The sequence below is a fragment of the Elephas maximus genome, chromosome 18, assembly GCF_024166365.1.
Source record: "Elephas maximus indicus isolate mEleMax1 chromosome 18, mEleMax1 primary haplotype, whole genome shotgun sequence".
NCBI classification, from domain to species: domain Eukaryota; kingdom Metazoa; phylum Chordata; class Mammalia; order Proboscidea; family Elephantidae; genus Elephas; species Elephas maximus.
The window spans coordinates 1,208,994-1,234,739 of NC_064836.1; positions in this window are offsets into that span (position 1 = coordinate 1,208,994).

Sequence of the window (25,746 nt, forward strand, 5' to 3'; positions counted from 1 at the left end):
ACTCCCTACAGAGGGCCCTGCCTGGTGTCTCCCTTCTGCTCACTCCCTACATATGTCTCTGTCTGTTCTCTCCCACCTCCTCACTCTCTACACAGGGCCCTGCCTGATCTCTGGCACATTCTCACTCCCTACACAGGACCTGTGTGGTCTCTCCCAACACCTCACTCCCTCCACAGGGCCCTGCCTGGATGCTCCCTCCCCCTCACACCCTACCCTGCACAGGGTCCTGCTTGGTCTCTCCCACCTCATCACTCCTTACACAGGGCCTGCCTGGTCTCTCCCATATCCTCACTCCCTATACTTGGCTCTGCCTGGTCTCTCCCATCTCCTCACTCCCTAAGCAGGACTCTGCCTGGGTCTCCCTCTTCTTCACTCCCTACACAGGGCCCTGTCTGCTGTCTCCCATCTTCTCTATGCACAGAGCCCTGCCTGGTCTGTCCCACCTCCTCACTCCCTACATTCTTCTCTGCCTGTTCTCTCCCACCTCCTAACTCCCTGCACAGGGCCCTGCCTGGTCTCTCCCATATCCTTACTCCATACAGGGACATGCCTGATCTCTGGCCAACTCACTCCCTACAGAGGGCCCTTCCTGGTCTCTCCCATCTCCTCACTCCCTATGCAGGTCTCTGAATGGTTCTCCCACCTCTTCACTCCCTACACAGGGCCCTGCCTGCTGTCTACCATCTTCTCAATCCCTACACAGGTTTCTGCCTATTCTCTCCCACCTCCTCACTCCCTACACAGGTCTCTGCCTGGCCTCTCCCACTTCCTCACTCCCTACACAGGTCCCTGCTTCGTCTCTCCCACCTCATCACTCCTTACACAGGGCCCTGCCTGGTCTCTCCTACATCCTCACTCTTTACACAGCATCCTACCTGGTCTCTCTCACCTCCTCACTCCCTATGCAGGTCTCTGCCTGGTCTCTCCTAAGGCCTAACTCCCTACACAGGTCCCTGCCTGACCTCTCCCACCTCCTCACTCCCTAGACATGGCCGTGCCTGGTTGCTCCCAGCTCCTCACTCCCTACTCAGGGCCCCGCCTTTTCTCTCCCACCTCCTCCATCCCTGTAAAGGTCTCTGCCTGGTCTGTCCCACCTCCTTACTCCCTACAGAGTTCTCTGCCTGTTCTCTTCCACATCCTCACTCCTTACACAGGGCCCTTCCTGGTCCCTCCCACCTCCTCACTTCCTACACCTGTCCCTGCCTGGTCTCTTCCATCTCCTCTCTCCCTACTCAGGGCCCTGCCTGGTCTCACCCACCTCCTCACTCCCTACAAAGGTCTCTGTCTGGTCTCTCAGCTCTTCACTCCCTACACAGGTTTCTGTCTCTTTTGTCCCACCATCTTACTCCCTATACAGTGCCCTGCCTGGTCTCTCACTCTCTATACAGGGCCCTGCATGGTCTCTCCCACCTCCTGACTCCCTTCACAGTGCCCAGCCTAGTCCCTCCCACCTCCTCACTCCCTACACAGGTTAGGGTTTACGGTTTAGTTTAGTGTTAGGGTTATGGTTCGGGATCGGGTTTAGGGGTTAAGGTTAGGTTTTAGGGTTTAGTGTTCGAGTTTAGGGTCAGGGTCAGTTTTTAGTGTCAGGGTCAGGGTTTATGGTCAGGGTTTAGGGTCAGGGTCAGGGTTAGGGGTTAGGGTCAGGGTTAGGTTTAGGGTTTGTTTTTATGGTTAGGGTTTAGGGTTTAGGATTAGGGTTGGGGTAAGGTTAGGGCTATGTGTTAGGGCTAGGGGTTAGGGTTTAGTGTTTAGTGATAGAGTTTAGGGTCAGGGTCAGAGTCAGTGTTTAGTGTCAGGGTCAGAGTTTAGGGTCAGGGTTAGGGTCACGGTCAGGGTTAGGGTCATGGTCAGGGTTTAGGGTCATTGTCACGGTTTAGGGTCAGGGTCTGGGTCAGGGTTAGGGGTTAGAGTCAGGGTTAGGTTTAGGGTTTGGGTTTAGGGTTAGGATTTAGGGTTTAGGGTTAGGGCTAGGGTTAGTTTTAGAGGTTAGAGGTTAGGGTTAGGGTTAGGGCTAGGGCTAGGGCTTGGTGTTAGGGCTAGGTCTAGGGCTAGGGTTTTAGGGCTAGAGTTTAGGGTTAGGGTTAGGGTTTTGGGTTAGGCTGATGGTTAGAGTTTAGGGTTAGGGTTCATGGTTAGTGTTAGGGTTAGTGTTAGGGTTTAGGGTTAGGGTTTAGGGTTAGCAGTTAGTGTTAGGGTTAGTGTTCAGGGTTAGGGTTAGTTTTTAGGGTTTGGGTTTAGGGTTAGTGGTTAGTGTTAGGGTTAGTGTTCAGGGTTAGGGTTAATGTTTAGGGTTAGGTTTTAGGGTTCGAGTTAGTGTTAGGGTTAGGGCTAGGGCTAGGACTTGGGCTAGGGCCTAGGGCTAGGGCTAGTGATATGGTTTGTGTTTAGGGTTCGGGTTTGGGTTCACGTTAGGCTTCGGTTTAGGCTTCGGGTTAGGATTTGGGTTAGGGCTTTGGGTAAGGGTTATTGTTAGGTTCAGGGCTATTGTAAGGGTTAGGTTTAGGGTTACAGGTGGACTAGCGTTATGATTAAAGTTTAAGTTTAGGGTTTGGGTTAGGTTTAGATTTAGGGTTAGGGTTTGGATGAAGTTTACGATATGGTGAGTGTTATTTTTAAGGTTAGGGCTAGAGTTTGGGTTCGTGTTCAGGTTAGTGTTAAGGTTAGGTTTAGCGTTTGGATTAGGGTTAGGGGTTATGTTTGGGGGTAGGGTTATGTTTAGATTTAGGGTTAGTGTGAAGTTTAGGTTAAGGGTGAGGTTTACAGTTAGGGTTAGGGTAAGGGTGAGGGTTAGGGTCAGAGTTATTGTAAGGGTTAGGTTTAGGGTACTACAGGTGGGCCAAGGTTAAGTTTAGGGTTTGATTTAGGGGTAGGGTTAGGGTTAAAGTTAGGGTGAGCTTTAGCTTAGGGATAGGGTGAAGTTTAAGATAGGCTGAGGGTTAGTTTTAGGGTTATGGTTAAGGTTTGAGTTTGGTTTCAGGTTAGTGTTAAGGTTATGTTTAGGGTTGGGGTTAAGTTTACGGGTTCTTTTTAGTTTTAGGGTTAGGGTTAAATTTTAGGTTAGGGTTAAGTTTAGTGTTATGGTTAGGATTAGGGTCACGGTTTGTGTTAGTCTTTGTCGTTTGGGTGAGGGTTAGGTTTAGGGTTCGGGTTGGGTAGGGTTAGGATTATGGTTATGGTAAGGTGTTAAGGGTTAGAGTTTTAGTTTAGGGTTAGGGTTTGGGTGAGGGTTCCGGTTAGTCATTGTGGTTCTGGTCATGGTTAGGTTTGGTTTAGGGTTAGGGTTAGGTTTATTATTAGGTTTCAGGTTAATGTTAGAGTTAGAGTTAGGGTGAGACTTAGGGTTAAGGTTTGGGTTAGGCTTTGGTGTTAGGGGTTAGGGTTTGGGTTAGGGGTTAGGGTTATCATTAGGGCTTAGGGGTTCAGGTTAGTGTTAGGGTTAGGAATAGCATTAGGGTTAGGGTTGGGGGATTCGGTTAGGGGTTAGGGTGAGGGTTGCGGTTAGTTTTACAGTTAAGGTGAGGGTTTAGGGTCAGTGTTATTCTTAGGGTTAGAGTTAGGGTTAGGTTCAGGGTTAGGGTTAGGTGTAGGGTAAGATTTCGGTTTAGGTTCAGGTTTAGAATTAGAGTTAGTGTTCTATTTAGGATCAAGCTTAGAGTTAGGGTTAGGGTTAGGATTAGGGTTAGGTCTAGGGTTAGGTTCAGGGCTAATGTAAGGCTTAGTTTTAGGGTTACAGGTGGAGTAGTGTTATGGTTAGAGTTTGGTTTAAGGTTAGGGTTTGGGTTAGGTTTAGGTTTAGGGTGAAGGTTAGGGTTAGTGTTGGATGAACCTTAGGACGGGGTGAGCGTTATTCTTATGATTAGGGCTGAAGTTTGATTTTGTGTTCAGGTTAGTGTTAAGGTTAGTTTTAGGGTTCGGGTTAGTGTTAGGAGTTACGTTTAGGGTTAGTGTTAGGTTTAGGTTCAGGGTTAGAGTGATGTTTAGGTTCATAGTGAGGGTCAAGGTAAGGGTTAGGATTACGGTGAGGATTATACTTAGTGTTAGAGTTTATGTTTAGGGTGTTAGGGTTAGGTTTATGGTTAGGGTAGGGTTAAGTTTAGGGTTAATGTAAGGGTTAGTATTAGATTAGTGTTACTGTTCGTGTTTGGGTTAGGGTTAGGGATAAGTTTAGGGATAGCGGCAGGTTTAGGGTTGGGGATTCGGTTAGGGGTTCGGGTGAGGTTTAGTGTTAGGTTTACAGTTAAGGTGAGGGTTTAGGGTAAGTGTTATGGTTAGGGTTAGAGTTAGAGTTAGGGTTAGGGTTAGGGTGAATTTTCAGTTAATAGTGAGGGTTAGGGTAAGGGTTAGGGTTAAGGTTAGAGTTAGGATTAATATTAGTGTTAGGGTTAGGTTTAGGGTTAGGGATAGGATAGGGGTAAGGTTAGGGTTGAGGCTAGGTTTACGGTCAAGGGTACGTCTAGGTTAGGGTTAGGATTAGGTGTAGAGTTAGAGTTAGTGCTAGGGTTTAGGGGTAGGGTTCGGGTCAGGTTTAGAGTTTTTGTTAGTGTTAGGGTTAGGGTAGAGTTAAGGTTAGGGTTAAGTTTAGGGTTAGGGTAAGGGTTATGTTTAGGTCAGGGTTAGGGTTAGGGATAGGGTTAGGTTTAGGGAAAGGGTTAGGGTTCGTGTGAGGGTTAGTGTTAGATTTACAGTTAAGCTGATGTTTTACAGTGTTACGGTTAGGGTCAGGGTTAGAGTTAGAGTTAGGGTTAGGGCTAGACTGAGGGGATAGTTTAGGGTTAGGTTTAATTTTAGGGTTCTGCTTATGTATAGGGTGAAAGTTAAGTTAAGATTAGCGTTAGGGTAAATATTAGAGTTAGGTGTTTGGGTTAAGGTTAGGATCAGGTTAGGGTTAAGTTTAGGGTTAGTGTTAGTGTCAGGGTTAGGTTTTGGTGTTTGGGTTAATGTTAGGGTTAGCTTTAGGGTTAGGGTTTAGTTTAAGGTTAGGGTCAGGGTGCAGTTTAAGTGTGAGGGTTGAGCTTAGGGTTAGTGTTAGGGGTTAGGGTTAGGGTTAAGGTTAGGATTAGGATTAGGGTTAAGATTAGTTTTAGGGTTAGGGTAAGTGTTACGGTTAAGTCATGGTTAGGTTTAGGGCTAGGTAAAGGTTAGAGATAAGATTAGGTTAAGGGTAGGGTTTAGGTTTAGATGTTAGTGTGAGGGTTAGTGCTAGGTTTCCATTTAAGCTGAGTGTGTAGGGTAAGTTTTAGGGTTAGGATTAGGGTTAGAGATAGATTTAGGGTCCGGGTTAGGATTATGTTTAAGGTTAGGGTTAGGTATATGGTTAGGATTAGGGTTAGGGTCAGGGTTGGGGAGATTTAGTATTATGTTTAGTTTTAGGGCTAGGGTTAGGGTGAAGTTTATGTTAAGCGTGAGGGTTAGGGTTAGGGTTAGGGGTAAGGGTTCAGGTTAGGGTCAGGGTTAGGGTTTGCGTTAGGTTTAGGGTTAGCTTTAGTTTTGGTTAGGGTTAGGATTTGAATGAAGTTAGGGTAGGTTTAGGGTTATGGGTAGGGTGAAATTTTGGTTAGAGTTATTGTTCGGGGTTAGGGTTAGGTTTGAGTTTATCGTAGGGTTAAAGTTAGGGTTAAGGTTAGGTTAGGGTTATGGTCAGGGTTAGGATTAGGATTAAGTTTAGGGTGAGGGTTAGGGTCCGAGTTATTGTAAGGGTTAGTTTTAGGGTTCCAGGTGGGCCAATGTTAAGGTTAGGGTTAGGTTTAGGGGTAGGGATAGGTTTAGAATTAGGTTAACATAAACTTCACCCTAACCCTAGCCCTAAAACTAAACATAATTAGAATTAGGGTGAGCTTTAGGTTAGGGATAGGGTGAAGTTTAAGTTAGGGTGAGGGTTAGGGTTAGGGTTATGGCTAAGGTTTGGGTTAGTTTTCAGGTTCGTGTTAAGGTTGTGTTTCGTGTTAGGGTTAAGTTTACGGGTTCTGTTTAGTTTTAGGGTTAGGGTTATGTTTAAGGTTAGGGTTAAGTTTAGTGTTACAGTTAGGGTTAGGGTTACTTTTTGTGTTAGGCGTTGTGGTTGGGGTGAGGTTTAGGTTTAGGGTTAGGGTTGGGTAGGGTTAGGATTATGGTTACGGTAAGGTGTTAGGTGTTAGAGGTGTAGTTTAGGGTTAGGGTTTGGGTGAGGGTTCCGGTTAGGCATTGTGGTTCTGGTCATGGTTAGGATTGGTTTAGGGTTAGGGTTAGGTTTATGATTAGGTTTCGGGTTAGTGTTAGAGTTAGAGTTCGGGTGAGAGCTACCTTTAAGGTTAGGGTTAGGTTTTGGTGTTATGGGTTAGGTTTGGGGTTAGGGTTAGGGTTATCATTAGGGCTTAGGTGTTCAGGTTAGTGTTAGGGTTAGGGATAGCATTAGGGTAAGGGTTGTGGGATACCGTTAGGGGTTAGAGTGAGTGTTACGGTTCGTTTTACATTTAAGGCGAGGGTTTAGGATAAGTGTCCCGATTATCGTTAGACATAGAGTTAGGGGTAGGTTTACGTTTAGGGTTAGGTGTAGGGTAAGATTTAGCTTTAGTTTCAGGTTTAGGGGTAGAGTTAGTGTTCTCTTTAGGGTCAAGGTTAGAGTTCGGGTTAGGGTTAGGATTAGGTCTAGGGTTAGGATTAGGTTTAGGGTTAGGTTGAGGGGTATTTTAAGGGTTAGGTTTAGGGTTACAGGTGGACTAGCATTATGGTTAGAGTTAGATTTAATGTTAGGGGTTGGGTTAGGTTTAGGTTTAGGTTTAGGACTAAGGTTAGCGTTAGGGTTTGGATGAAGTTTAGGATAGGGTGAGGGTTATTTTTAGGGTTAGGGCTAGACTTTGGGTTTGTGTTCATGTTAGTGCTAAGGTTAGGTTTAGGGTTCAGGTTAGGGTTAGTGGTTATGTTCAGATTAGGTTTAGGTTTAGGGTTAGTGTGAAGTTTAGGTTAAGGGTGAGGGTTAGGATAAGGGTTTGCATTAGGGTTTGGATTCTAGTTAGTGTTAGAGTTTAGGTTTAGGGTGTTAGGGTTAGGTTTATGGTTAGGGAAGGGTTAAGTTTAGGGTTAATGTTAGGGTTAGCGTTAGATTAGGGTTACTGTTCGTCTTCGGGTTAGGGTTAGGGATAATGTGAGGGATAGATAGCATTAGGTTTAGGGTTGGGGATACGGTTAAGGGTTAGGTTTAGGTTTACATTGAAGGTGAAGGTTTAGGGTAATTGTTATGGTTAGGGTTAGAGTTAGAGTTAGGCTTATGGTTAGGGTGAAGTTTCAGTTAATAGTCAGGGTTAGGGTTAAGGTTAGAGTTATGCTTAAGGTTAGTGTCAGGGTTAGGTTTAAGGTAGGGGTAAGGTTAGGGTTTAGGCTAGGTTTACGGTAAAGGGTAGGGCTAGGTTAGGGTTAGGGTTAGGTTTAGAGTTAGAGTTAGTGCTAGGGTTTAGGCTTAGGGTTAGGGTCAGGTTTAGAGTTATTGTGAGGGTTAGGGTTAAGTTCGAGTTAAGGTTAGTGTTAAGTTTAGGGTTAGGGTAAGGGTTAGGATTAGGTCAAGGTTAAGGTTAGGATTAGGGATAGGGGTAGGATTAGGGAAAGGGTTAGCGATTCATGTGATGGTTAGTGTTAGGTTTAGAGTTTAGCTGATGTTTTAGAGTGTTATGGTTAGGGGTATGGTTAGAGTTAGGGTTAGGGTTAGGTTTAGGGTTAGGGCTAGACTGAAGGGATAGTTTAGGGTTAGGTTTAGTTTCAGGTTAGGCTTAGGCTTACGTTTAGGGTGAAGCATACTTTAAGGATGAGGGTTAGGACTAGTGTTAGCGTTACGTGTTTGCGTTAAGGTTAGGGTTAGACTTAGGGTTAGTATTAGGGTCAGGTTTACATGTTTGGGTTAATGCTAGGGTCAGGTTTAGGCTTAGGTTTAGGGTTAGGGTTAGGGTTCAGTTTAGGGTTAGTGTTAGGGTGCATTTAAAGTTAAGGGCGAGTGTTGAGCTCACGTTAGCGTTAGGTGTTAGGGTTAGGGTTAAGGTTAGGATTAGGTTTAGGGTTAAGTTTAGGTTTATGCTTAGGTTTAGAGTACATGTTAGGGTTAAGTCATTGTTAGGTTTAGGGCTAGGTTAAGGTTAGAGATAGGGTTAGGTTAAGGGTTGGGGTTAGGTTTAGATGTTAGGGTGAGGGTTAGTTCTAGGTTTCCATTTAAGCTGAGTGTGTAGGGTAAGTTTTAGGGTTAGGATTAGGGTTAGGGTTAGAGTTAGGTTCAGGTTTGGGTTAGGTTTATGGTTAGGATTAGGGTTAGGGTCAGGGTTAGGCGGAGATTTAGTGTTATATTTAGTTTTAGGGTTAGAGTTAGGGTGAAGTTTATGTTAAGCGTGAGGGTTAGGGTTAGGGGTTAGGGTTCAGGTTATGGTCCGGGTTAGGGTTAGGTTTACATTTAGAGTTAGGTTTAAGTTTAGTTTTATTTTTGGTTAAGGTTAGGGTTTGAATGAAGTTAGGGGAGGTTTAGGGTCATGGTTAGGGTGAATTTTGGTTAAGAGTGAGGGTTCGGTTTAGGGTTAGGGTTAGGTTTACGTTTAAGGGTAGGCTTAGGCTAAGGATTAGGGTTAGAGTTAGGGTTAGGGGTTAGTGTTTCAGTTTGGTTTACGGTAGAGTTATATTTAGGGTTAAGATTAGGGTTAGGGTAAGAGTTAGAGTTACGTTTACAGTTAAGATGAGGGTTTTGGGTAAGTGTTAGGGTTAGGCTTAGTGCTAGGGTTAGGGTTAGAGTTAGGGTTAGGAGTTAGGGTTTGGTTTAAGATTATGGTAGGGTTAAGGTTAGGTTAGGGTAAGGTTAGGTTAGGGTTAGGATTAGCATTAGGTTTAGGGCGAAGGATAGGGTCAGAGTTATTGTAAGGGTTTGGATGAGGGTTACAAGTTGGCCAAGGTTAAGGTTAGGGTTAGGTTTAGGGTTAAAGTTAGGGTTAGCTTTAGGATAGAGATAGGGTGAAGTTTAAGATAGGGTGCGGGTTAGGTTTAGGGTTATGGCTAAGGTTTGCGTTAGTTTTCAGGTTATTGTTAAGGTTATGTTTAGGGTTAGGGTTAAGTTTACAGGTTCTGTTTAGTTTTAGGGTCAGGTTTAGATTTTAGGTTAGGGTTATTTACAGTGTTACTGTTAGGGTTAGGGTTATGGTTTGTGTCAGGCGTTGTGGTTGGGATGAGGGTTAGGTTTAGGGTTAGGTTTGGTTAGGGTTAGGATTATGGTTATGGTAATGTGTTAGGAGTTAGAGGTGTAGTTTAGGGTTAGGGTTTGGGTGAGGGTTTTGGTTAGGCATTGTGGTTCTGGTCATGGTTAGGTTTGGTTTAGGGTTAGGGTTAGATTTATGATTCGGTTTCGGGTTAGTGTTAGAGTTAGGGTGAGAGTTAGGGTTAAGGTTTGGGTTATGCTTTGGTGTTATGCGTTAGGGTTTGATTTCAGGTTCGGGTTATCCTTAGGGCTTAAAGGTTCAGGTGAGTGTTAGGGTTAGGCTTAGGGATAGCTTTAGGGTTAGGGTTCGGGATACAGTTAGGGGTTAGGTTGAGGGTTATGGTTAGTTTTACAGTTAAGGTGAGTGTTCAGGGTAAGTGTTATGGTTATGGTTAGAGTTAGGGTTAGGGTTCGGGTGAAGTTTCAGTTAATAGTGAGGGTTACGCTAAAAGTTAGGGTTAATGTTAGAGTTAGGGTTAAGGTTAGCGTTAGTGTTAGGTTTAGGGTAGGTAAGGTTAGGGTTAAGACTAGGTTTACGGTAAAGGGTTGGGCTGGGTTAGGGTTAGGGTTAGGTTTAGAATTATACTTAGTGCTGAGTTTAGGGTTAGAGTTAGGGTCAGGATTCGAGTTATTGTTTGGTTTAGGTATAGGTAGAGTTAAGGTTAGGTTTAAGTTTAGGTTTGGGGAAGGGTTAGGTTTACGTCAGCGTTAGGTTTAGGATTAGGGATCGGGTTAGGGTTTGTGAAAGGGTTAGGGGTTGGTCTGAGGGTAAGTGTTAGGTTTACAGTTAAGCTGATGTTTTAGGGTGTTATGGTTAGGGTCATTGTTAGGTTTAGCGTTCGGGCTAGAGTTAGGTGATAGTTTAGGGTTAGGTTTAGTTTTAGGGTTAGGCTTAGGCTTAGGTTTAGGGTGAAGTTTAGGTTAAGGATGAGAGTTATGTTTAGGGTTAGTGTTAGGGTTAGGTGTTTGGGTTAAGGTTAGGGTCAGGTTTATGTTTGCGTTTAGGGTTAGTGTTGGGTTCGTTTTAGGGTTAGTGTTTGGGTGAAATTTAAGTTAAGAGTGAGGGTTGAGCTTAGGGTTAGGGGTTAGGGTTAGGGTTAAGGTTAGTTTTAGGTTTAGGTTTAAGATTAGGTTTAGGGTTAGGTTTAGGGTAAGTGTTAGGGTTAAATCATGGTTAGGCTAGGGCATGGTTAAGGTTAGAGATAGGGTCAGGTTAAGGGTTGGGGTTAGGTTTAGATGTTAGGGTGAGGGTTAGTGCTAGGTTTCCATTTAAGTTGAGTTTGTAGGGTAAGTTTTAGGGTTGGATTAGGGTTAGAGTTAGGGTCAGGGTTAGGGTTAGGTTTATGGTTAGGATTTGGGTTACGGTCAGGGTTAGGGGGAGATTTAGTGTTATGTTTAGTTTCAGGGTCAGGGTTAGGGTGAAGTTTAGGTTAAGGATGAGGGTTAGGGTTAGGTTTAGTGTTAGGGTTAGGTGTTTGGGTTAAGGTTAGGGTCAGGTTAGGGTTAGGGTTAGGCTTACTGTTAGGGTTAGGTGTTTGGGTTAATGTTAGAGTCAGGTTTAGGGTTAGGTTTAGAGTTAGGATTAGGATTCGGTTTAAAGTTAGAGTTCGGGATAGGGTGAAGTTTAATTTAAGGGTGAGGGTTGAGCTTAGGGTTTGGGGTAGGGGTTAGGGTTCAGGTTAGGATTAGGTTTAAGGTTAAGGTTAGGTTTAGGGTCAGGTTTAGGGTAAGTGTTAGGATTAAGTCATGTTTAGGTGTAGGGCTAGGATAAGGTTAGAGATAGGGTTAGGTTAAGGGTTGGGTTTAGGTTTAGATGTTAGGGTGTGGGTTAGTGGTAGGTTTCCATTTAAGCTGAGTGTGTAGGGTAATTTTTATGGTTAGGATTAAGGTTAGAGTCAGGGTCAGGGTCAGGGTTAGGGTTAAGTTTAGGGTTAGTTTTATGCTTAGGATTGGGTTAGGTTCATGGTTGGGGGAGATTTAGTGTTATGTTTAGTTTTAGGATAGGGTTAGGGTGAAGTTGATGTTAAGCGTGCGGGTTAGGGTTAGGGCTAGGGGTTATTGTTCAGATTAGTGTCAGGGGTAGGGTTAGGGATAGGTTTAGGGTTTGTTTTAGTTTTGTTTAAGGTTAGGGTTTGAATAAAGTTAGGGTAGGTTTAGGGTTATGGTTAGGTCTGGGCTAAGGATTAGGGTTAGAGTTAGGGTTAGGGGTGTTTTGGTTAGGTTTAAGGTAGGGTTTTATTTAGGGTTAGGGTAAGAATTAGAGTTACGTTTACAGTTAAGGTGAAGGTTTTGGGTATGTGTTACGGTTAGGGTTAGGGTTAGAGGTAGGATTAGGGTTTAGGGTTAGGTTTAATTTTATGGTAGGGTTAAAGTTAAGGTTAAGGTTAGGTTAGAGTTAGGGTAGGGTTAGGATTAGGATTAGGTTTAGGGTGAGGTTTAGGGTCAGAGTTATCGTAAGGGTTAGGTGTAGGGTGACTGGTGGGCCAAGGTTAAGGTTAGTGTTAGGTTTAGGGGTAGGGTTAGGGTTAAAGTTAGGGTTAGCTTTAGGTTAGGGATAGGGTGAAGTTTAAGATACGGTGTGGGTTAGGGTGAGGGTTATGGCTAAAGGTTTGGGTAAGTTTTCAGGTTATTGTTAAGGTTACGTTTAGGGTTAGGGTTAAGTTTATGGGTTATGTTTAGTTCTGGGTTAGGGTTAGATTTTAGGTTAGGGTTAAGTTTAGTGTTACGGTTATGGTTAGGGTTACGGTTTGTTTTAGGCGTTGTGGTTGGGTTGAAGGTTAGTTTTAGCGTCAGGGTTGAGCAGGCTTAGGATTATGGTTATGATAAGGTGTTAGGGGTTAGAGGTGTAGTTTATGGTTAGGGTTTCGGTGAGGGTTCTGGTTAGGCATTTTGGTTCTGGTCATGGTTAGGTTTGGTTTAGGGTTAGGGTTAGGTTTATGATTAGGTTTCGGGTTAGTGTTAGATTTAGGGTGAGTGTTTGGTTTAAGGTTTGGGTTAGGCTTTGGTGTTAGGGGTTTGGTTTGGGTTAGGGTTATCGTTAGGGCTTAGGGTTTCAGGTTAGTGTTAGGGCTAGCATTAGGGTTAGTGTTGAGGGATACGTTTAGGGGTTCTGGTGAGGGTTACGGTTAGTTTTACAGTTAAGGTGAGGGTTTAGGGCAAGTCTTATGATTAGGGTTAGAGTTAGAGTTACGGTTAGGTTTAGGGTTAGGTTTAGATGTAGGGTAAGATTTAGGTTTACTTTCAGGTTCAGGGTGAGAGGTAGTGTTCTATTTAGGGTCAAGGTTAGAGTTAGGTTTAGGATTCGGTCTAGGGTTAGGATTAGGATTAGTTTTAGGGTTAAGTTCAGGGCTATTGAAATGCTTAGGTTTAGGGTTACAGGTGGACTAGCATTATACTTAGAGTTAGGTTTAAGGTTAGGGTTTGGGTTAGCTTTAGGTTTACACTTAAGATTAGGATTAGGGTTTGGATGAAGTTTAGGATAGGGTGAGGGTTATTTTTATGGTTTGGGCAAAGTTTGGTTTCGTGTTCAGCTTAGTGTTAAGGTTAGGTTTAGGGTTCGGTTTTGGGTTAGGGGTTATGTTAAGGGTTTGGGTTACGCTTTGGTTTAGGGTTAGTGTGAAGTTTAGGTTAAGGGTGAGGGTTAGGATAAAGGTTAGGATTAGGTTTATGGTAAGGTGTTAGTGGTTAGAGGTGTAGTTTAGGGTTAGGGTTTGGGTGAGGGTTCCGGTTAGGCATTGTGGTTCTGGTCATGGTTAGGATTGGTTTAGGGTTAGGGTTAGGTTTATGATTAGGTTTCGGGTTAGTGTTAGAGTTAGAGTTCGGGTGAGAGCTACCTTTAAGGTTAGGGTTAGGTTTTGGTGTTATGGGTTAGGTTTGGGGTTAGGGTTAGGGTTATCATTAGGGCTTAGGTGTTCAGGTTAGTGTTAGGGTTAGGGATAGCATTAGGGTAAGGGTTGTGGGATACCGTTAGGGGTTAGAGTGAGTGTTACGGTTCGTTTTACATTTAAGGCGAGGGTTTAGGATAAGTGTCCCGATTATCGTTAGACATAGAGTTAGGGGTAGGTTTACGTTTAGGGTTAGGTGTAGGGTAAGATTTAGCTTTAGTTTCAGGTTTAGGGGTAGAGTTAGTGTTCTCTTTAGGGTCAAGGTTAGAGTTCGGGTTAGGGTTAGGATTAGGTCTAGGGTTAGGATTAGGTTTAGGGTTAGGTTGAGGGGTATTTTAAGGGTTAGGTTTAGGGTTACAGGTGGACTAGCATTATGGTTAGAGTTAGATTTAATGTTAGGGGTTGGGTTAGGTTTAGGTTTAGGTTTAGGACTAAGGTTAGCGTTAGGGTTTGGATGAAGTTTAGGATAGGGTGAGGGTTATTTTTAGGGTTAGGGCTAGACTTTGGGTTTGTGTTCATGTTAGTGCTAAGGTTAGGTTTAGGGTTCAGGTTAGGGTTAGTGGTTATGTTCAGATTAGGTTTAGGTTTAGGGTTAGTGTGAAGTTTAGGTTAAGGGTGAGGGTTAGGATAAGGGTTTGCATTAGGGTTTGGATTCTAGTTAGTGTTAGAGTTTAGGTTTAGGGTGTTAGGGTTAGGTTTATGGTTAGGGAAGGGTTAAGTTTAGGGTTAATGTTAGGGTTAGCGTTAGATTAGGGTTACTGTTCGTCTTCGGGTTAGGGTTAGGGATAATGTGAGGGATAGATAGCATTAGGTTTAGGGTTGGGGATACGGTTAAGGGTTAGGTTTAGGTTTACATTGAAGGTGAAGGTTTAGGGTAATTGTTATGGTTAGGGTTAGAGTTAGAGTTAGGCTTATGGTTAGGGTGAAGTTTCAGTTAATAGTCAGGGTTAGGGTTAAGGTTAGAGTTATGCTTAAGGTTAGTGTCAGGGTTAGGTTTAAGGTAGGGGTAAGGTTAGGGTTTAGGCTAGGTTTACGGTAAAGGGTAGGGCTAGGTTAGGGTTAGGGTTAGGTTTAGAGTTAGAGTTAGTGCTAGGGTTTAGGCTTAGGGTTAGGGTCAGGTTTAGAGTTATTGTGAGGGTTAGGGTTAAGTTCGAGTTAAGGTTAGTGTTAAGTTTAGGGTTAGGGTAAGGGTTAGGATTAGGTCAAGGTTAAGGTTAGGATTAGGGATAGGGGTAGGATTAGGGAAAGGGTTAGCGATTCATGTGATGGTTAGTGTTAGGTTTAGAGTTTAGCTGATGTTTTAGAGTGTTATGGTTAGGGGTATGGTTAGAGTTAGGGTTAGGGTTAGGTTTAGGGTTAGGGCTAGACTGAAGGGATAGTTTAGGGTTAGGTTTAGTTTCAGGTTAGGCTTAGGCTTACGTTTAGGGTGAAGCATACTTTAAGGATGAGGGTTAGGACTAGTGTTAGCGTTACGTGTTTGCGTTAAGGTTAGGGTTAGACTTAGGGTTAGTATTAGGGTCAGGTTTACATGTTTGGGTTAATGCTAGGGTCAGGTTTAGGCTTAGGTTTAGGGTTAGGGTTAGGGTTCAGTTTAGGGTTAGTGTTAGGGTGCATTTAAAGTTAAGGGCGAGTGTTGAGCTCACGTTAGCGTTAGGTGTTAGGGTTAGGGTTAAGGTTAGGATTAGGTTTAGGGTTAAGTTTAGGTTTATGCTTAGGTTTAGAGTACATGTTAGGGTTAAGTCATTGTTAGGTTTAGGGCTAGGTTAAGGTTAGAGATAGGGTTAGGTTAAGGGTTGGGGTTAGGTTTAGATGTTAGGGTGAGGGTTAGTTCTAGGTTTCCATTTAAGCTGAGTGTGTAGGGTAAGTTTTAGGGTTAGGATTAGGGTTAGGGTTAGAGTTAGGTTCAGGTTTGGGTTAGGTTTATGGTTAGGATTAGGGTTAGGGTCAGGGTTAGGCGGAGATTTAGTGTTATATTTAGTTTTAGGGTTAGAGTTAGGGTGAAGTTTATGTTAAGCGTGAGGGTTAGGGTTAGGGGTTAGGGTTCAGGTTATGGTCCGGGTTAGGGTTAGGTTTACATTTAGAGTTAGGTTTAAGTTTAGTTTTATTTTTGGTTAAGGTTAGGGTTTGAATGAAGTTAGGGGAGGTTTAGGGTCATGGTTAGGGTGAATTTTGGTTAAGAGTGAGGGTTCGGTTTAGGGTTAGGGTTAGGTTTACGTTTAAGGGTAGGCTTAGGCTAAGGATTAGGGTTAGAGTTAGGGTTAGGGGTTAGTGTTTCAGTTTGGTTTACGGTAGAGTTATATTTAGGGTTAAGATTAGGGTTAGGGTAAGAGTTAGAGTTACGTTTACAGTTAAGATGAGGGTTTTGGGTAAGTGTTAGGGTTAGGCTTAGTGCTAGGGTTAGGGTTAGAGTTAGGGTTAGGAGTTAGGGTTTGGTTTAAGATTATGGTAGGGTTAAGGTTAGGTTAGGGTAAGGTTAGGTTAGGGTTAGGATTAGCATTAGGTTTAGGGCGAAGGATAGGGTCAGAGTTATTGTAAGGGTTTGGATGAGGGTTACAAGTTGGCCAAGGTTAAGGTTAGGGTTAGGTTTAGGGTTAAAGTTAGGGTTAGCTTTAGGATAGAGATAGGGTGAAGTTTAAGATAGGGTGCGGGTTAGGTTTAGGGTTATGGCTAAGGTTTGCGTTAGTTTTCAGGTTATTGTTAAGGTTATGTTTAGGGTTAGGGTTAAGTTTACAGGTTCTGTTTAGTTTTAGGGTCAGGTTTAGATTTTAGGTTAGGGTTATTTACAGTGTTACTGTTAGGGTTAGGGTTATGGTTTGTGTCAGGCGTTGTGGTTGGGATGAGGGTTAGGTTTAGGGTTAGGTTTGGTTAGGGTTAGGATTATGGTTATGGTAATGTGTTAGGAGTTAGAGGTGTAGTTTAGGGTTAGGGTTTGGGTGAGGGTTTTGGTTAGGCATTGTGGTTCTGGTCATGGTTAGGTTTGGTTTAGGGTTAGGGTTAGATTTATGATTCGGTTTCGGGTTAGTGTTAGAGTTAGGGTGAGAGTTAGGGTTAAGGTTTGGGTTATGCTTTGGTGTTATGCGTTAGGGTTTGATTTCAGGTTCGGGTTATCCTTAGGGCTTAAAGGTTCAGGTGAGTGTTAGGGTTAGGCTTAGGGATAGCTTTAGGGTTAGGGTTCGGGATACAGTTAGGGGTTAGGTTGAGGGTTATGGTTAGTTTTACAGTTAAGGTGAGTGTTCAGGGTAAGTGTTATGGTTATGGTTAGAGTTAGGGTTAGGGTTCGGGTGAAGTTTCAGTTAATAGTGAGGGTTACGCTAAAAGTTAGGGTTAATGTTAGAGTTAGGGTTAAGGTTAGCGTTAGTGTTAGGTTTAGGGTAGGTAAGGTTAGGGTTAGGGTTAGGGTTAGGGTTAGGGTTAGGGTTAGGGTTAGGGTTAGGGTTAGGGTTAGGGTTAGGGTTAGGTTTAGAATTATACTTAGTGCTGAGTTTAGGGTTAGAGTTAGGGTCAGGATTCGAGTTATTGTTTGGTTTAGGTATAGGTAGAGTTAAGGTTAGGTTTAAGTTTAGGTTTGGGGAAGGGTTAGGTTTACGTCAGCGTTAGGTTTAGGATTAGGGATCGGGTTAGGGTTTGTGAAAGGGTTAGGGGTTGGTCTGAGGGTAAGTGTTAGGTTTACAGTTAAGCTGATGTTTTAGGGTGTTATGGTTAGGGTCATTGTTAGGTTTAGCGTTCGGGCTAGAGTTAGGTGATAGTTTAGGGTTAGGTTTAGTTTTAGGGTTAGGCTTAGGCTTAGGTTTAGGGTGAAGTTTAGGTTAAGGATGAGAGTTATGTTTAGGGTTAGTGTTAGGGTTAGGTGTTTGGGTTAAGGTTAGGGTCAGGTTTATGTTTGCGTTTAGGGTTAGTGTTGGGTTCGTTTTAGGGTTAGTGTTTGGGTGAAATTTAAGTTAAGAGTGAGGGTTGAGCTTAGGGTTAGGGGTTAGGGTTAGGGTTAAGGTTAGTTTTAGGTTTAGGTTTAAGATTAGGTTTAGGGTTAGGTTTAGGGTAAGTGTTAGGGTTAAATCATGGTTAGGCTAGGGCATGGTTAAGGTTAGAGATAGGGTCAGGTTAAGGGTTGGGGTTAGGTTTAGATGTTAGGGTGAGGGTTAGTGCTAGGTTTCCATTTAAGTTGAGTTTGTAGGGTAAGTTTTAGGGTTGGATTAGGGTTAGAGTTAGGGTCAGGGTTAGGGTTAGGTTTATGGTTAGGATTTGGGTTACGGTCAGGGTTAGGGGGAGATTTAGTGTTATGTTTAGTTTCAGGGTCAGGGTTAGGGTGAAGTTTAGGTTAAGGATGAGGGTTAGGGTTAGGTTTAGTGTTAGGGTTAGGTGTTTGGGTTAAGGTTAGGGTCAGGTTAGGGTTAGGGTTAGGCTTACTGTTAGGGTTAGGTGTTTGGGTTAATGTTAGAGTCAGGTTTAGGGTTAGGTTTAGAGTTAGGATTAGGATTCGGTTTAAAGTTAGAGTTCGGGATAGGGTGAAGTTTAATTTAAGGGTGAGGGTTGAGCTTAGGGTTTGGGGTAGGGGTTAGGGTTCAGGTTAGGATTAGGTTTAAGGTTAAGGTTAGGTTTAGGGTCAGGTTTAGGGTAAGTGTTAGGATTAAGTCATGTTTAGGTGTAGGGCTAGGATAAGGTTAGAGATAGGGTTAGGTTAAGGGTTGGGTTTAGGTTTAGATGTTAGGGTGTGGGTTAGTGGTAGGTTTCCATTTAAGCTGAGTGTGTAGGGTAATTTTTATGGTTAGGATTAAGGTTAGAGTCAGGGTCAGGGTCAGGGTTAGGGTTAAGTTTAGGGTTAGTTTTATGCTTAGGATTGGGTTAGGTTCATGGTTGGGGGAGATTTAGTGTTATGTTTAGTTTTAGGATAGGGTTAGGGTGAAGTTGATGTTAAGCGTGCGGGTTAGGGTTAGGGCTAGGGGTTATTGTTCAGATTAGTGTCAGGGGTAGGGTTAGGGATAGGTTTAGGGTTTGTTTTAGTTTTGTTTAAGGTTAGGGTTTGAATAAAGTTAGGGTAGGTTTAGGGTTATGGTTAGGTCTGGGCTAAGGATTAGGGTTAGAGTTAGGGTTAGGGGTGTTTTGGTTAGGTTTAAGGTAGGGTTTTATTTAGGGTTAGGGTAAGAATTAGAGTTACGTTTACAGTTAAGGTGAAGGTTTTGGGTATGTGTTACGGTTAGGGTTAGGGTTAGAGGTAGGATTAGGGTTTAGGGTTAGGTTTAATTTTATGGTAGGGTTAAAGTTAAGGTTAAGGTTAGGTTAGAGTTAGGGTAGGGTTAGGATTAGGATTAGGTTTAGGGTGAGGTTTAGGGTCAGAGTTATCGTAAGGGTTAGGTGTAGGGTGACTGGTGGGCCAAGGTTAAGGTTAGTGTTAGGTTTAGGGGTAGGGTTAGGGTTAAAGTTAGGGTTAGCTTTAGGTTAGGGATAGGGTGAAGTTTAAGATACGGTGTGGGTTAGGGTGAGGGTTATGGCTAAAGGTTTGGGTAAGTTTTCAGGTTATTGTTAAGGTTACGTTTAGGGTTAGGGTTAAGTTTATGGGTTATGTTTAGTTCTGGGTTAGGGTTAGATTTTAGGTTAGGGTTAAGTTTAGTGTTACGGTTATGGTTAGGGTTACGGTTTGTTTTAGGCGTTGTGGTTGGGTTGAAGGTTAGTTTTAGCGTCAGGGTTGAGCAGGCTTAGGATTATGGTTATGATAAGGTGTTAGGGGTTAGAGGTGTAGTTTATGGTTAGGGTTTCGGTGAGGGTTCTGGTTAGGCATTTTGGTTCTGGTCATGGTTAGGTTTGGTTTAGGGTTAGGGTTAGGTTTATGATTAGGTTTCGGGTTAGTGTTAGATTTAGGGTGAGTGTTTGGTTTAAGGTTTGGGTTAGGCTTTGGTGTTAGGGGTTTGGTTTGGGTTAGGGTTATCGTTAGGGCTTAGGGTTTCAGGTTAGTGTTAGGGCTAGCATTAGGGTTAGTGTTGAGGGATACGTTTAGGGGTTCTGGTGAGGGTTACGGTTAGTTTTACAGTTAAGGTGAGGGTTTAGGGCAAGTCTTATGATTAGGGTTAGAGTTAGAGTTACGGTTAGGTTTAGGGTTAGGTTTAGATGTAGGGTAAGATTTAGGTTTACTTTCAGGTTCAGGGTGAGAGGTAGTGTTCTATTTAGGGTCAAGGTTAGAGTTAGGTTTAGGATTCGGTCTAGGGTTAGGATTAGGATTAGTTTTAGGGTTAAGTTCAGGGCTATTGAAATGCTTAGGTTTAGGGTTACAGGTGGACTAGCATTATACTTAGAGTTAGGTTTAAGGTTAGGGTTTGGGTTAGCTTTAGGTTTACACTTAAGATTAGGATTAGGGTTTGGATGAAGTTTAGGATAGGGTGAGGGTTATTTTTATGGTTTGGGCAAAGTTTGGTTTCGTGTTCAGCTTAGTGTTAAGGTTAGGTTTAGGGTTCGGTTTTGGGTTAGGGGTTATGTTAAGGGTTTGGGTTACGCTTTGGTTTAGGGTTAGTGTGAAGTTTAGGTTAAGGGTGAGGGTTAGGATAAAGGTTAGGATTAGGTTTATGGTAAGGTGTTAGTGGTTAGAGGTGTAGTTTAGGGTTAGGGTTTGGGTGAGGGTTCCGGTTAGGCATTGTGGTTCTGGTCATGGTTAGGATTGGTTTAGGGTTAGGGTTAGGTTTATGATTAGGTTTCGGGTTAGTGTTAGAGTTAGAGTTCGGGTGAGAGCTACCTTTAAGGTTAGGGTTAGGTTTTGGTGTTATGGGTTAGGTTTGGGGTTAGGGTTAGGGTTATCATTAGGGCTTAGGTGTTCAGGTTAGTGTTAGGGTTAGGGATAGCATTAGGGTAAGGGTTGTGGGATACCGTTAGGGGTTAGAGTGAGTGTTACGGTTCGTTTTACATTTAAGGCGAGGGTTTAGGATAAGTGTCCCGATTATCGTTAGACATAGAGTTAGGGGTAGGTTTACGTTTAGGGTTAGGTGTAGGGTAAGATTTAGCTTTAGTTTCAGGTTTAGGGGTAGAGTTAGTGTTCTCTTTAGGGTCAAGGTTAGAGTTCGGGTTAGGGTTAGGATTAGGTCTAGGGTTAGGATTAGGTTTAGGGTTAGGTTGAGGGGTATTTTAAGGGTTAGGTTTAGGGTTACAGGTGGACTAGCATTATGGTTAGAGTTAGATTTAATGTTAGGGGTTGGGTTAGGTTTAGGTTTAGGTTTAGGACTAAGGTTAGCGTTAGGGTTTGGATGAAGTTTAGGATAGGGTGAGGGTTATTTTTAGGGTTAGGGCTAGACTTTGGGTTTGTGTTCATGTTAGTGCTAAGGTTAGGTTTAGGGTTCAGGTTAGGGTTAGTGGTTATGTTCAGATTAGGTTTAGGTTTAGGGTTAGTGTGAAGTTTAGGTTAAGGGTGAGGGTTAGGATAAGGGTTTGCATTAGGGTTTGGATTCTAGTTAGTGTTAGAGTTTAGGTTTAGGGTGTTAGGGTTAGGTTTATGGTTAGGGAAGGGTTAAGTTTAGGGTTAATGTTAGGGTTAGCGTTAGATTAGGGTTACTGTTCGTCTTCGGGTTAGGGTTAGGGATAATGTGAGGGATAGATAGCATTAGGTTTAGGGTTGGGGATACGGTTAAGGGTTAGGTTTAGGTTTACATTGAAGGTGAAGGTTTAGGGTAATTGTTATGGTTAGGGTTAGAGTTAGAGTTAGGCTTATGGTTAGGGTGAAGTTTCAGTTAATAGTCAGGGTTAGGGTTAAGGTTAGAGTTATGCTTAAGGTTAGTGTCAGGGTTAGGTTTAAGGTAGGGGTAAGGTTAGGGTTTAGGCTAGGTTTACGGTAAAGGGTAGGGCTAGGTTAGGGTTAGGGTTAGGTTTAGAGTTAGAGTTAGTGCTAGGGTTTAGGCTTAGGGTTAGGGTCAGGTTTAGAGTTATTGTGAGGGTTAGGGTTAAGTTCGAGTTAAGGTTAGTGTTAAGTTTAGGGTTAGGGTAAGGGTTAGGATTAGGTCAAGGTTAAGGTTAGGATTAGGGATAGGGGTAGGATTAGGGAAAGGGTTAGCGATTCATGTGATGGTTAGTGTTAGGTTTAGAGTTTAGCTGATGTTTTAGAGTGTTATGGTTAGGGGTATGGTTAGAGTTAGGGTTAGGGTTAGGTTTAGGGTTAGGGCTAGACTGAAGGGATAGTTTAGGGTTAGGTTTAGTTTCAGGTTAGGCTTAGGCTTACGTTTAGGGTGAAGCATACTTTAAGGATGAGGGTTAGGACTAGTGTTAGCGTTACGTGTTTGTGTTAAGGTTAGGGTTAGACTTAGGGTTAGTATTAGGGTCAGGTTTACATGTTTGGGTTAATGCTAGGGTCAGGTTTAGGCTTAGGTTTAGGGTTAGGGTTAGGGTTCAGTTTAGGGTTAGTGTTAGGGTGCATTTAAAGTTAAGGGCGAGTGTTGAGCTCACGTTAGCGTTAGGTGTTAGGGTTAGGGTTAAGGTTAGGATTAGGTTTAGGGTTAAGTTTAGGTTTATGCTTAGGTTTAGAGTACATGTTAGGGTTAAGTCATTGTTAGGTTTAGGGCTAGGTTAAGGTTAGAGATAGGGTTAGGTTAAGGGTTGGGGTTAGGTTTAGATGTTAGGGTGAGGGTTAGTTCTAGGTTTCCATTTAAGCTGAGTGTGTAGGGTAAGTTTTAGGGTTAGGATTAGGGTTAGGGTTAGAGTTAGGTTCAGGTTTGGGTTAGGTTTATGGTTAGGATTAGGGTTAGGGTCAGGGTTAGGCGGAGATTTAGTGTTATATTTAGTTTTAGGGTTAGAGTTAGGGTGAAGTTTATGTTAAGCGTGAGGGTTAGGGTTAGGGGTTAGGGTTCAGGTTATGGTCCGGGTTAGGGTTAGGTTTACATTTAGAGTTAGGTTTAAGTTTAGTTTTATTTTTGGTTAAGGTTAGGGTTTGAATGAAGTTAGGGGAGGTTTAGGGTCATGGTTAGGGTGAATTTTGGTTAAGAGTGAGGGTTCGGTTTAGGGTTAGGGTTAGGTTTACGTTTAAGGGTAGGCTTAGGCTAAGGATTAGGGTTAGAGTTAGGGTTAGGGGTTAGTGTTTCAGTTTGGTTTACGGTAGAGTTATATTTAGGGTTAAGATTAGGGTTAGGGTAAGAGTTAGAGTTACGTTTACAGTTAAGATGAGGGTTTTGGGTAAGTGTTAGGGTTAGGCTTAGTGCTAGGGTTAGGGTTAGAGTTAGGGTTAGGAGTTAGGGTTTGGTTTAAGATTATGGTAGGGTTAAGGTTAGGTTAGGGTAAGGTTAGGTTAGGGTTAGGATTAGCATTAGGTTTAGGGCGAAGGATAGGGTCAGAGTTATTGTAAGGGTTTGGATGAGGGTTACAAGTTGGCCAAGGTTAAGGTTAGGGTTAGGTTTAGGGTTAAAGTTAGGGTTAGCTTTAGGATAGAGATAGGGTGAAGTTTAAGATAGGGTGCGGGTTAGGTTTAGGGTTATGGCTAAGGTTTGCGTTAGTTTTCAGGTTATTGTTAAGGTTATGTTTAGGGTTAGGGTTAAGTTTCAGGTTCTGTTTAGTTTTAGGGTCAGGTTTAGATTTTAGGTTAGGGTTATTTACAGTGTTACTGTTAGGGTTAGGGTTATGGTTTGTGTCAGGCGTTGTGGTTGGGATGAGGGTTAGGTTTAGGGTTAGGTTTGGTTAGGGTTAGGATTATGGTTATGGTAATGTGTTAGGAGTTAGAGGTGTAGTTTAGGGTTAGGGTTTGGGTGAGGGTTTTGGTTAGGCATTGTGGTTCTGGTCATGGTTAGGTTTGGTTTAGGGTTAGGGTTAGATTTATGATTCGGTTTCGGGTTAGTGTTAGAGTTAGGGTGAGAGTTAGGGTTAAGGTTTGGGTTATGCTTTGGTGTTATGCGTTAGGGTTTGATTTCAGGTTCGGGTTATCCTTAGGGCTTAAAGGTTCAGGTGAGTGTTAGGGTTAGGCTTAGGGATAGCTTTAGGGTTAGGGTTCGGGATACAGTTAGGGGTTAGGTTGAGGGTTATGGTTAGTTTTACAGTTAAGGTGAGTGTTCAGGGTAAGTGTTATGGTTATGGTTAGAGTTAGGGTTAGGGTTCGGGTGAAGTTTCAGTTAATAGTGAGGGTTACGCTAAAAGTTAGGGTTAATGTTAGAGTTAGGGTTAAGGTTAGCGTTAGTGTTAGGTTTAGGGTAGGTAAGGTTAGGGTTAAGACTAGGTTTACGGTAAAGGGTTGGGCTGGGTTAGGGTTAGGGTTAGGTTTAGAATTATACTTAGTGCTGAGTTTAGGGTTAGAGTTAGGGTCAGGATTCGAGTTATTGTTTGGTTTAGGTATAGGTAGAGTTAAGGTTAGGTTTAAGTTTAGGTTTGGGGAAGGGTTAGGTTTACGTCAGCGTTAGGTTTAGGATTAGGGATCGGGTTAGGGTTTGTGAAAGGGTTAGGGGTTGGTCTGAGGGTAAGTGTTAGGTTTACAGTTAAGCTGATGTTTTAGGGTGTTATGGTTAGGGTCATTGTTAGGTTTAGCGTTCGGGCTAGAGTTAGGTGATAGTTTAGGGTTAGGTTTAGTTTTAGGGTTAGGCTTAGGCTTAGGTTTAGGGTGAAGTTTAGGTTAAGGATGAGAGTTATGTTTAGGGTTAGTGTTAGGGTTAGGTGTTTGGGTTAAGGTTAGGGTCAGGTTTATGTTTGCGTTTAGGGTTAGTGTTGGGTTCGTTTTAGGGTTAGTGTTTGGGTGAAATTTAAGTTAAGAGTGAGGGTTGAGCTTAGGGTTAGGGGTTAGGGTTAGGGTTAAGGTTAGTTTTAGGTTTAGGTTTAAGATTAGGTTTAGGGTTAGGTTTAGGGTAAGTGTTAGGGTTAAATCATGGTTAGGCTAGGGCATGGTTAAGGTTAGAGATAGGGTCAGGTTAAGGGTTGGGGTTAGGTTTAGATGTTAGGGTGAGGGTTAGTGCTAGGTTTCCATTTAAGTTGAGTTTGTAGGGTAAGTTTTAGGGTTGGATTAGGGTTAGAGTTAGGGTCAGGGTTAGGGTTAGGTTTATGGTTAGGATTTGGGTTACGGTCAGGGTTAGGGGGAGATTTAGTGTTATGTTTAGTTTCAGGGTCAGGGTTAGGGTGAAGTTTAGGTTAAGGATGAGGGTTAGGGTTAGGTTTAGTGTTAGGGTTAGGTGTTTGGGTTAAGGTTAGGGTCAGGTTAGGGTTAGGGTTAGGCTTACTGTTAGGGTTAGGTGTTTGGGTTAATGTTAGAGTCAGGTTTAGGGTTAGGTTTAGAGTTAGGATTAGGATTCGGTTTAAAGTTAGAGTTCGGGATAGGGTGAAGTTTAATTTAAGGGTGAGGGTTGAGCTTAGGGTTTGGGGTAGGGGTTAGGGTTCAGGTTAGGATTAGGTTTAAGGTTAAGGTTAGGTTTAGGGTCAGGTTTAGGGTAAGTGTTAGGATTAAGTCATGTTTAGGTGTAGGGCTAGGATAAGGTTAGAGATAGGGTTAGGTTAAGGGTTGGGTTTAGGTTTAGATGTTAGGGTGTGGGTTAGTGGTAGGTTTCCATTTAAGCTGAGTGTGTAGGGTAATTTTTATGGTTAGGATTAAGGTTAGAGTCAGGGTCAGGGTCAGGGTTAGGGTTAAGTTTAGGGTTAGTTTTATGCTTAGGATTGGGTTAGGTTCATGGTTGGGGGAGATTTAGTGTTATGTTTAGTTTTAGGATAGGGTTAGGGTGAAGTTGATGTTAAGCGTGCGGGTTAGGGTTAGGGCTAGGGGTTATTGTTCAGATTAGTGTCAGGGGTAGGGTTAGGGATAGGTTTAGGGTTTGTTTTAGTTTTGTTTAAGGTTAGGGTTTGAATAAAGTTAGGGTAGGTTTAGGGTTATGGTTAGGTCTGGGCTAAGGATTAGGGTTAGAGTTAGGGTTAGGGGTGTTTTGGTTAGGTTTAAGGTAGGGTTTTATTTAGGGTTAGGGTAAGAATTAGAGTTACGTTTACAGTTAAGGTGAAGGTTTTGGGTATGTGTTACGGTTAGGGTTAGGGTTAGAGGTAGGATTAGGGTTTAGGGTTAGGTTTAATTTTATGGTAGGGTTAAAGTTAAGGTTAAGGTTAGGTTAGAGTTAGGGTAGGGTTAGGATTAGGATTAGGTTTAGGGTGAGGTTTAGGGTCAGAGTTATCGTAAGGGTTAGGTGTAGGGTGACTGGTGGGCCAAGGTTAAGGTTAGTGTTAGGTTTAGGGGTAGGGTTAGGGTTAAAGTTAGGGTTAGCTTTAGGTTAGGGATAGGGTGAAGTTTAAGATACGGTGTGGGTTAGGGTGAGGGTTATGGCTAAAGGTTTGGGTAAGTTTTCAGGTTATTGTTAAGGTTACGTTTAGGGTTAGGGTTAAGTTTATGGGTTATGTTTAGTTCTGGGTTAGGGTTAGATTTTAGGTTAGGGTTAAGTTTAGTGTTACGGTTATGGTTAGGGTTACGGTTTGTTTTAGGCGTTGTGGTTGGGTTGAAGGTTAGTTTTAGCGTCAGGGTTGAGCAGGCTTAGGATTATGGTTATGATAAGGTGTTAGGGGTTAGAGGTGTAGTTTATGGTTAGGGTTTCGGTGAGGGTTCTGGTTAGGCATTTTGGTTCTGGTCATGGTTAGGTTTGGTTTAGGGTTAGGGTTAGGTTTATGATTAGGTTTCGGGTTAGTGTTAGATTTAGGGTGAGTGTTTGGTTTAAGGTTTGGGTTAGGCTTTGGTGTTAGGGGTTTGGTTTGGGTTAG